Source organism: Coturnix japonica, chromosome W, assembly GCF_054131305.1.
Source record: "Coturnix japonica strain WE chromosome W, WE-NBRP24, whole genome shotgun sequence".
Classification (NCBI taxonomy): Eukaryota; Metazoa; Chordata; class Aves; order Galliformes; family Phasianidae; genus Coturnix; species Coturnix japonica.
The window spans coordinates 14648150-14657591 of record NC_140701.1 but is presented as its reverse complement, the minus strand read 5'-3'; positions in this window follow the sequence as shown (position 1 = coordinate 14657591).

The following is a 9442-nucleotide window of genomic DNA, read 5'->3' as shown; positions in this document are numbered from 1 at the left end:
TCTTAGATACCGAATTTCACTCAGTTTTAAAGATCTATCAATAATGGTCGTAATACTTTGCTCACCTTTTGCTCTATCAAGAGTCCCAGGTGTTGATGGTGGCAACTGTGTTGATGAGGCTTCCCCATCTAGAAGTTTGTACTCGAGAAATTCTCGTAAAGAAAATCTAACTTTTGGCTCCTCTTCTTCATCTGACTCTGACTCTTGTATTATTTCCTCCAGGTAACCCTCCTTCTTTTTTCTCTCCTAACATCCTCTGCTCCTCCAACTTCTTCTGGTCTTCTGACTCCCCCTGCTCTCCTGAGTCCCCCTGCTCTCCTGAGTCCTGCTCTCCTAACTCCCTCCGCTCTTCTAACTCCTTCTGCATTTTCTATAACTGAGTTGAAAATTGTTTTATTTTTCGCCCTCTTACAGGGGCAACCAACATTGTATCTGGTGCCCCTGGTAGTTGGTCAAGGTGTGGTACATACGGTTCAGACTTGGGGATGTTCCCCTTGGACTGGAGGGTGCATAGCTTGGATCGGAGGAGATCGCGCTCAAACTCCAGGGTGTCGAACTCAGCCCTGAGGGCATTGTACATGGACTGAATTGTGTCGAGCCCGGACTGAAGCGCGTCGTGTTTGAACTGGAGAGTGTTGCGCTCAGATTGGATGGCATCGTACATGGTCTGGAGGTTGTTACGATCGATCTTGATAGCATCGAATTGAACCTTGAGGTCGCTGTACATGGACCGGAGGACATCTCGCTCAGATCGGACGGTGTTACTCTCGGACTGGAGGATGTTGTGCTCAGACTGGAGGGCGTTGTAATCAGTCTGGAGGGTGTCACGCTCCGACGGGAGAATGTCGCGCTCAGACTGGGGGCAGCTATTCTCAGTCTGGAGGGCGTTGTGCTCGGACTGGAGAGTGCCGTACTCGGACCGGAGAGCGTTGTGCTCGGACTGGAAAGCGTTGTGCTCGGACCGGAGAGTGTCGTGCTTGGACCGGAGAGCGTTGTGCTCGGACTGGAGAGCGTTGTGCTCGGACCGGAGAGCGTTGTGCTCGGACTGGAGAGCGTTGTGCTCGGACTGGAGAGTGTTGTGCTCGGACTGGAGAGCGTTGTGCTCGGACTGGAGAGTGTCGTGCTTGGACCGGAGAGCGTTGTGCTCGGACTGGAGAGCGTTGTGCTCGGACTGGAGAGCGTTGTGCTCAGACCGGAGAGCGTTGTGCTCGGACTGGAGAGTGTCGTGCTCGGACTGGAGAGCGTTGTGCTCGGACTGGAGAGTGCCGTGCTCGGACTGGAGAGCGTTGTGCTCGGACTGGAGAGTGCTGTGCTCGAACCGGAGAGCGTTGTGCTCGGACTGGAGAGTGTTGAGTTTGGATTGCAGGGATTCTTTCTCATACCAATATGTGTCTCGTTGATATAGGAGGTCTTCTCTCTCAGCTCTGAGACTCTCTTTCTCATACCAGAATGAATCTCGTTGTTGTAGGAGGTTATTTCTCTCATCAAGGAGACTCTCATTCTCAGCCCTGAGAATCCCTCTCTCAGCATCAAAAACTTCCCTCTCAGAAATGGTATTAAATAAGGCCCAATAAGCATGAGCTAGGCCCCAAGTCATTTGTGCCTCCTGAGATCTGCCTGAGCCACAACATTCCTGTCTGAAATATGCGGTCAAACTCTTGGGATTCTTTAAGTGTTCAGGAGTAAAGCTCCATGACACTAAAGATGTCTGTCTTCTAAAAGTCTCTCCAAAGTCTCTCCACACTCCCTGCCACTCAGTATTCTCTAATTCTAGGGAAGACTTCCTCCTGAGGTTATAAATCCAGATACTGAGTGAGATCACTACAATAACCAACAGTAAATTAAGGGAGATTAATACGATTGACAGTGTGGTCCACTGGGACAACTGGTCAGTCGAAGACTGCTTGAAGGATGCAAAGAAAAAAGGAAGAGCACGCTCAAAAACCACCATTTCCGTACTATTGGTTGCATTAGCTGCATTAGTTGCTCCCTCTGGAGCTGCATGCAAATACCAAGTAAGCGTTGCTAACCGTGCTTTCAATCTATAATACATTCCTATAACTTCATAGGTAAAATGGGCTAGCTTAAACATGGTCCAATATGTTTGGAGCATCATAAAAGAGGAACTAATGAAATGCAGTACCTTATAAAGCCAACTTAGTAGAGAGAACATTTTTATTATTATTATTTTTTTTAATAGAGAGAAAAAAAAAGTTAAAAACGCAAAGCTCAGTAGTGTTTATAAAATAAACCGGAGTATTGGCAGTCCGCCTGGACTTTCAAGGTCAAGCTCGCAGGCGCAGAATCGCAAACCTAAGATAGCTCCTTAACAAAGAAAAACAACTTGTAGCCCTGTTAAAAGCTAAAAGAGCAACAGAAGAAAACACAGAAAAACAGCAACTCAAATTGCCCGCATTCTCCACCAAAATCTGTCACGGTTTGAACGAAAAAATCCACTTGCACCCGTGACAGGGGCCGTGGGCCCCGCGGGGGCCCTAGGCCAAAAGGAAAAAGTTAATTAGGAAAAGAAAACAGCGTCAACGATCTAAGGAGGCACACTTATTTACTAAATACTATATCGAAATACAGGATAATAAAATATAATATAATATAATTGAAAATTGAGCTAACGAATCAGACAAAATAGGAGAGAGAATGAGTCTCGTAACCGAGAGGCCTACTGTGAAATTTAGGCGAGACGCTGAAGGCTCCCACACACTCCCCTGAACGCCAGAACTCGAAAGAGAGAGATCAGTCTAGTCTGCAACCGAGTTAATATAGAGTCCAGGTCCCGTGACCTATCGTGTTGTTCCCTGGGAGATGTAGTCTTCTTCTGTAAGTAGCAGATTCAGTAAAATTATTCATGCTTTATATGATGTTATGATGTGGAATACTGATAGCAAAATTACAAAATTATTAAACCATGACACCCCACTTATCTCTTAACTGCTGCACATGTGGAGTTGGGGGGGCAGTCAGGGTGGCTGTCGCCATCTTAAGCCATTGTTCTCCCTCCGGGGGTCTGCAAATAAGCGCGCTCCCTGACTCCAACCCTCGGTTCCCCGGCCCCAGCAAAGCATTACCTGGAGCAAACGATTTACTCTCCTCCTTAGCCGCTTCGAGTGCACCCAGGACCAAACCCCAGGTTTTTAATTCCTCCGCTTTATACTCGTGCATTGCTCTTTGGAGCAGGGCAGCGGTGAAAGATTCCCACCGCTCCGAATCAAGTAGATTACTAGGGGAGGGTGAAGGCTGAGCTTTCTGCAAACAAGAAATAACGGCAGCAATCTCCTTCTTAGGAGCATTCCTACCGCAATGAGTTTTACAAACTCGTAATACTGACTTGCGGAATCAAACTCTATAATCCAGAGATGGGTTATAAAGCAGGTATGTTTATTCCAGCGTTGCGCAGCGCCGGGTGCAAGGGGGATAGCTCCTCTAAACTTGCACACCGACTTGTAAAACCGTGATACAGATATAGGTACACCTCATACATAGTCAATGATTTCCCGTAATCCTGATACATATTCAATAATTCTTTATCATGCAGACCCCCTCTTGTTATCGCCCATCTTATCAGGGAGATGCAACTCCTCTTCTGATATTTAAAACATCTAATCCCCTCCTCGCCAGGGTGTCTCAGGGAGATCTCACTCCTTATCTGCATCCTTCCTGCTCTCCCAGACCCACTGTCTCCATTCCTTGTTATTCTAACTAACTAAATCATTTTCTGTAAACTACCTTTCACTATCCCCCTTTTAGCCCCCCTTTATTATGAATTTCAGCAGAGCATCTGTTTCCTGCTTCACTGTTCAATACTACCTTAATGATGGATTGATTCCATGTTTTTTCTGGTGCTCGACACCGTACGTCCTCGCACCCTTTGTATATACCCGGGCCCAAAGTCCCATGGTCTTCCACGGTCTCACCGCAGGATAAACAGCAGCTGCATTCAATTTCGCCCCCTAGGCGCTTCCACGGGATCTAACCATAGGATTCGTGTCCGTCTCGCGGTTAGCCGTCGCAAACTCACTCTCAGAACGTCCTCACACGGGGCGCCAATTGTTGCCTTGTGCAAGGTAACCTTAAGAACTATGTCCCTCATTGAGAATGTGCTTCTGACGGCCCCCTGACCAAGTTACACGCTGATTACACCAATATGGTGAGCTGTAAAATGGCGTTTATTCAACCGCGTGAGCCCCTTATATAGGGCTTGTATTTCAGTCTCATACATATACATTACCGAGCGGGGAAGACCTATCGCGTTACAACTCGAGAGTTCGAGCTGAATCTTATTTACATGTAACAGCCTGTCCATACACGCCCACCGAACTCATGGACCTAGTGCAACGATTTAGGCAAAGGCCAAGGGAAAGTGTTCCAGCTTGGTTATTACGGTTATGGGATTCGGGGGCAGAAAGTGTACTGGTTAGTGGCCCCGAAGTATCCAAGTTGGCCACAATAACAATACATCCTGCCCTTAGGCAGAGACTGTATGCTGGGACTCAATTCCCTGAAGAAAATCATTCAATTGTAGACTGGCTAATGGCTGCTTGCCGTATGGTGTGGCCAAATAAAACTGACATGCCAGTAAACTCAGGGATGTGGTCTTCTATGGAAGACCTTCAAAATTATATACGAGAATTAGGCATGCGAGAGGCTATCTACGAAGATACATTTGATAGTCCTGATATGGTAAGATTCTCCGCAGGAATGAGGGACCTAATTTTACAACAAGCTCCCTCGCATATGTATGGAACACTGGTTTCCATACTCAACCCATTTGTAGCTGCAGAAGCAGCAGTCCAACAAGCTGCCCAATTGGTGGCGGACCTTGGGGAAACTGAGCGCTTACGAACTAAGCGCAATATCAGGGTGATTGAGGATGCCGAGGCTTTTCCAATAGTGCGAGCCAGAAGATCGGCCCCGCGAACCCCTCGGGCAGGACCTGTTAGAGTATCCCGGAAACAAATGTTCAATTATCTGCTCCGGGCAGGCGTTCAATTTTCAAAAATTGATGGTCAGCCCAATCACGTTCTCCTTCAGTTGTGGAAGCAGCTGAAGAATGAACAAAAATTTCAGAATAACCCCAAAAGACCAGGGATAAGACTTATAGAGTGGAGACCAACAACAACATGGAATTTAGAAGACTTTGGAGTTCTGAATAGGAAAAAGAAGCCGCCTCAGGTGCCTCGGGTCACGATACCAGAGGTATCAGAGGTAAAAGACTTGAACCTGGCTCAGTTCATGGCGTGACGAGGGACGTCAGTCCCCCTAGGGCCTCTAGACGGGACCGGAGGCCCTATGTAGAATTGACGATATACTGGTCCCGAAAGAATGTACAGTAGGTTATGGCCCTAGTTGATACTGGGGCAGAGACATCTATAATATATGGGGACCCAAGCAAATTCAAAGATAATGGAGTGATGATTGGAGGTTTTGGGAGACAGACCATTCCAGTCACCCAAACCTGGGTAAAATTGGGGATCGGGCGCCTCCCACCACAAGAGTACAAGGTATCCATTGCTCCAATTCCGGAGTATATATTAGGAATTGATATCTTGTGGGGTCTGGCTCTCCATACAACAGTGGGAGAGTTCCGGCTGCGGCAGAGATGCATTAGTATCCGGGCAATTCAGACAATACTGAGAGGCCATGCAAAACATGAGTCTATTTGTCTGCCAAAGCCGCGCCGGATTACTAATGTAAAACAGTACAGACTCCCGGGTGGGCAGGATGAAATAACAAAAACGGTGCAGGAATTAGAAAAAGTGGGTATTATAAGGCCTGCACATCGCCCATACAGCTCCCCAATATGGCCAGTACAAAAGCCAGATGGAACATGGAGGATGACAGTAGACTACAGGGAATTGAATAAGGTCACGCCACCCGTTCATGCGGCCGTACTCAATATTGCCTCCCTAATGGACACACTAAGCAGGGAAATCAAAATATATCACTGTGTCTTAGATTTAGCGAATGCATTCTTCAGTATTCCAATCAGTGAAGAATCAGTTTGCATTTACATGGGAAGGGAGGCAATGGACTTTCCAGGTCCTACCCCAAGGGTACGTGCATTCACCCACTTTTTGTCATAATTTAGTGGCGCGTGATCTGGCTAAGTGGGAAAAGCCAAATAATGTCAATTTATATCATTATATTGATGACCTCCTGTTAACATCTGATTCATTAGAGGCGGTGAGACAAGCAGCAGATTTGTTGACAGCTTATCTGCAGAAAAGAGGGTGGGCTATAAACCCACAGAAGGTGCAAGGTCCGGGGTTATCTGTAAAATTCCTGGGAGTAATTTGGTCCAGGAAAACCAAAGTACTACCCAGTGCGGTAGTAGATAAAGTCCAAGCGTTTCCAGTCCCTACAACATCAAAACAGTTGCAAGAATTCTTGGTTATATTGGGGTATTGGCGCTCCTTTATACCTCATTTAGCTCAGCTATTGAGGCCATTGTATAAGCTTACGAAGAAGCGTCAATCACGGAATTGGGGAAAGGTAGAACAGGATGCTTTCCAACAGGCAAAATTGGCAGTTAAACAAGCTCAGGCATTGGGTATATTTGATCCGACCCTCCCAGCTGAACTAGATGTTCATGTTACCCAGGATGGTTTTGGCTGGGGCCTGTGGCAACGCCAGAGTTCTGTTCAAACCTCCATTGGATTCTGGTCTCAGGTTTGGCATGGAGCAGAAGAAAGATATAGCATGACTGAGAAACAGTTATTGGCTGCCTATTCGGCGTTACAAGCAGTAGAGCTGATAACACAAACAGCAGAGGTCATAGTTAAAACTTCATTACCAATCCAGAGGTGGGTGAGAGATTTGACTCACCTTCCTAAGACAGGGGTGGCCCAAGCACAAACAGTGGCACGATGGGTCGCCTATCTAAGCCAGAGAAGCAGTCTGTCTTCATCTCCACTTAAAGAAGAATTACAGAAGATCCTAGGCCCAGTGACGTATCACAGTGATACATCAAAAGAACTGATGGTTGCTCCACCAGAGAAGAGTCCCGTTCAGGAAGGAAGATATCCTATTCCTGAAGATGCCTGGTATACGGATGGGTTCAGCAGAGGCAACCCGAGCAAGTGGCGAGCAATAGCATACCATCCCTCTACTGAGACCATCTGGTTTGATGAGGGGGATGGTCAGAGCAGCCAATGGGCAGAATTGCGAGCCGTGTGGATGGTCATAACTAAAGAACCTGGTGACGGCGTCCTGAACATCTGTACAGATAGTTGGGCTGTGTACCGGGGGCTCACTCTGTGGATTACGCAGTGGGCTACCCAGGAATGGACTATCCACGCCCGACCGATTTGGGGTAAAGACATGTGGGTAGACATTTGGAATATGGTCAAACATAGGACGGTATGTGTCTACCATGTCTCTGGTCATCAACCCCTGCAGTCACCAGGAAACGATGAAGCTGACACACTGGCCCAAATCCGATGGATTGAGAATTCACAATCCGAAAATGTTGCCCGTTGGTTACATCAGAAGCTACGGCATGCTGGACAGAAGATAATGTGGGCAGCCGCTAAAGCATGGGGGCTGCCTGTACAACTATCTGATATCGTCCAAGCATGTCAGGATTGCGACGCTTGCTCAAAGATGAGACCGAGACCGTTGCCTGAAACAACATCCCACATTCCTAGAGGATATAGTCCTCTTCAGAGATGGCAGGTTGACTACATTGGGCCCCTCCCTCGGTCTGAGGGGGCGAGATATGCCCTGACCTGCGTTGACACGTTAAGTGGACTGCTGCAAGCCTATCCTGTACCAAAGGCAAATCAAGCGTACACAATTAAGGCGCTTACTAAACTGATGTTTGCATACGGGACACCTCAAGTTATCGAGAGTGACCAAGGGGCTCACTTTACTGGAGCGATGATACAGAGCTGGGCAGAAGAAAACAACATCGAATGGCGATTCCACCTGCCATATAACCCAACAGGGGCAGGCCTTATTGAATGCTATAATGGTATCCTTAAGGCTGCCCTGAAGACAGACTCTCAGTCCCTGCAGGGGTGGACAAAAAGATTATATGAAACCCTGTGGGACCTGAATGAAAGACCTCGGGATGGCAGACCCAGTGCCCTGAAAATGTTACAAACTATATGGGCCTCCCCTCTTAGGATCCAAATTACAGGTACCGATAGTGAGGTAAAACCACAGATTGGTAATAAAAATAATCTTCTGCTCCCTGCCCCTGAGAATTTAAAACCGGGAATCCATAAGATAAATTGGCCCTGGAAGGTGCAGGTAGGACCCAAGTGGTGTGGCCTACTTGCACCTTGGGGGAGATTATTGGAGGTGGGAGGTTCAGTCACCCCCTCAGTGATAGGTACATGGCCTACTGACATCGTGGTCAATACTCCGGTCCTTATTGCTAAAGGAACACCTATTATGTCCCTATGGCAGATCAAGACTCCTCCTCTGGTGCCAGATATAGTTATACAGCCACAGATATCTGGCCAGAGGATGTCATGGTTTAATAATTTTGTAATTTTGCTATCAGTATTCCACATCATAACATCATATAAAGCATGAATAATTTTACTGAATCTGCAACTTACAGAAGAAGACTACATCTCCCAGAGAACAACACGATAGGTCACAGGACCTGGACTCTATATTAACTTGGTCGCAGAACAGACTGACGTCTTTCGAGTTCTGGCGTTCAGGGGAGTGTGTGGGAGCCTTCAGCCGTTTGCCTAGATTCACAGTAGGCCTCTCGGTTTCGGGACTCATTCTCTCTCCTATTTTGCTTGATTCGTTAGCTCAATTTTCAATTATATTGTATTATATTGTGTTATCCTGTATTTCGATATAGTATTTAGTAAATAAGTGTGCCTCCTTAGATCGTTGCCGCTGTTTTCTTTTCCTAATTAACTTTTTCCTTTCGGCCTAGGGCCCCTCCGGGGCCCACGGCCCCTGTCACGGACGCAGGTGGATTTTTCGTTCAAACCGTGACAGATTTTGGTGGAGAATGCGGGCAAATTGAGTTGCTGTTTTTCTGTGTTTTCTTCTGTTGCTCTTTTAGCTTTTAACAGAGCTACGAGTTTTTTTCCCTGTTAAGGAGCTATCTTAGGTTTGCGATTCTGCACCTGCGAGCTTGACCTTGAAAAGTCCAGGCGGACTGCCAATACTCCGGTATATTTTATAAACATTGTTGAGCTTTGTTTTCTTTTACTTTTTTTCTCTCTATTGAAGAAAAAAAAGGAAAAAAAAAATAATGTTTTCTCTACTAAATTTGTTTTACCAGGGACTGTGTGCCATTGGTTCCTTTTTTGAGACGCTCCGAACATATTGGGTCATGTTTAAGCTAGCCACTTTTTCTTATGGAGCTATACAATTTTATAATGGATTGAAAGCATGGTTAGCAATGCTCACTTCGTATCTGCATACAGCTCCAGAGGGAGCAACTAATGCAACT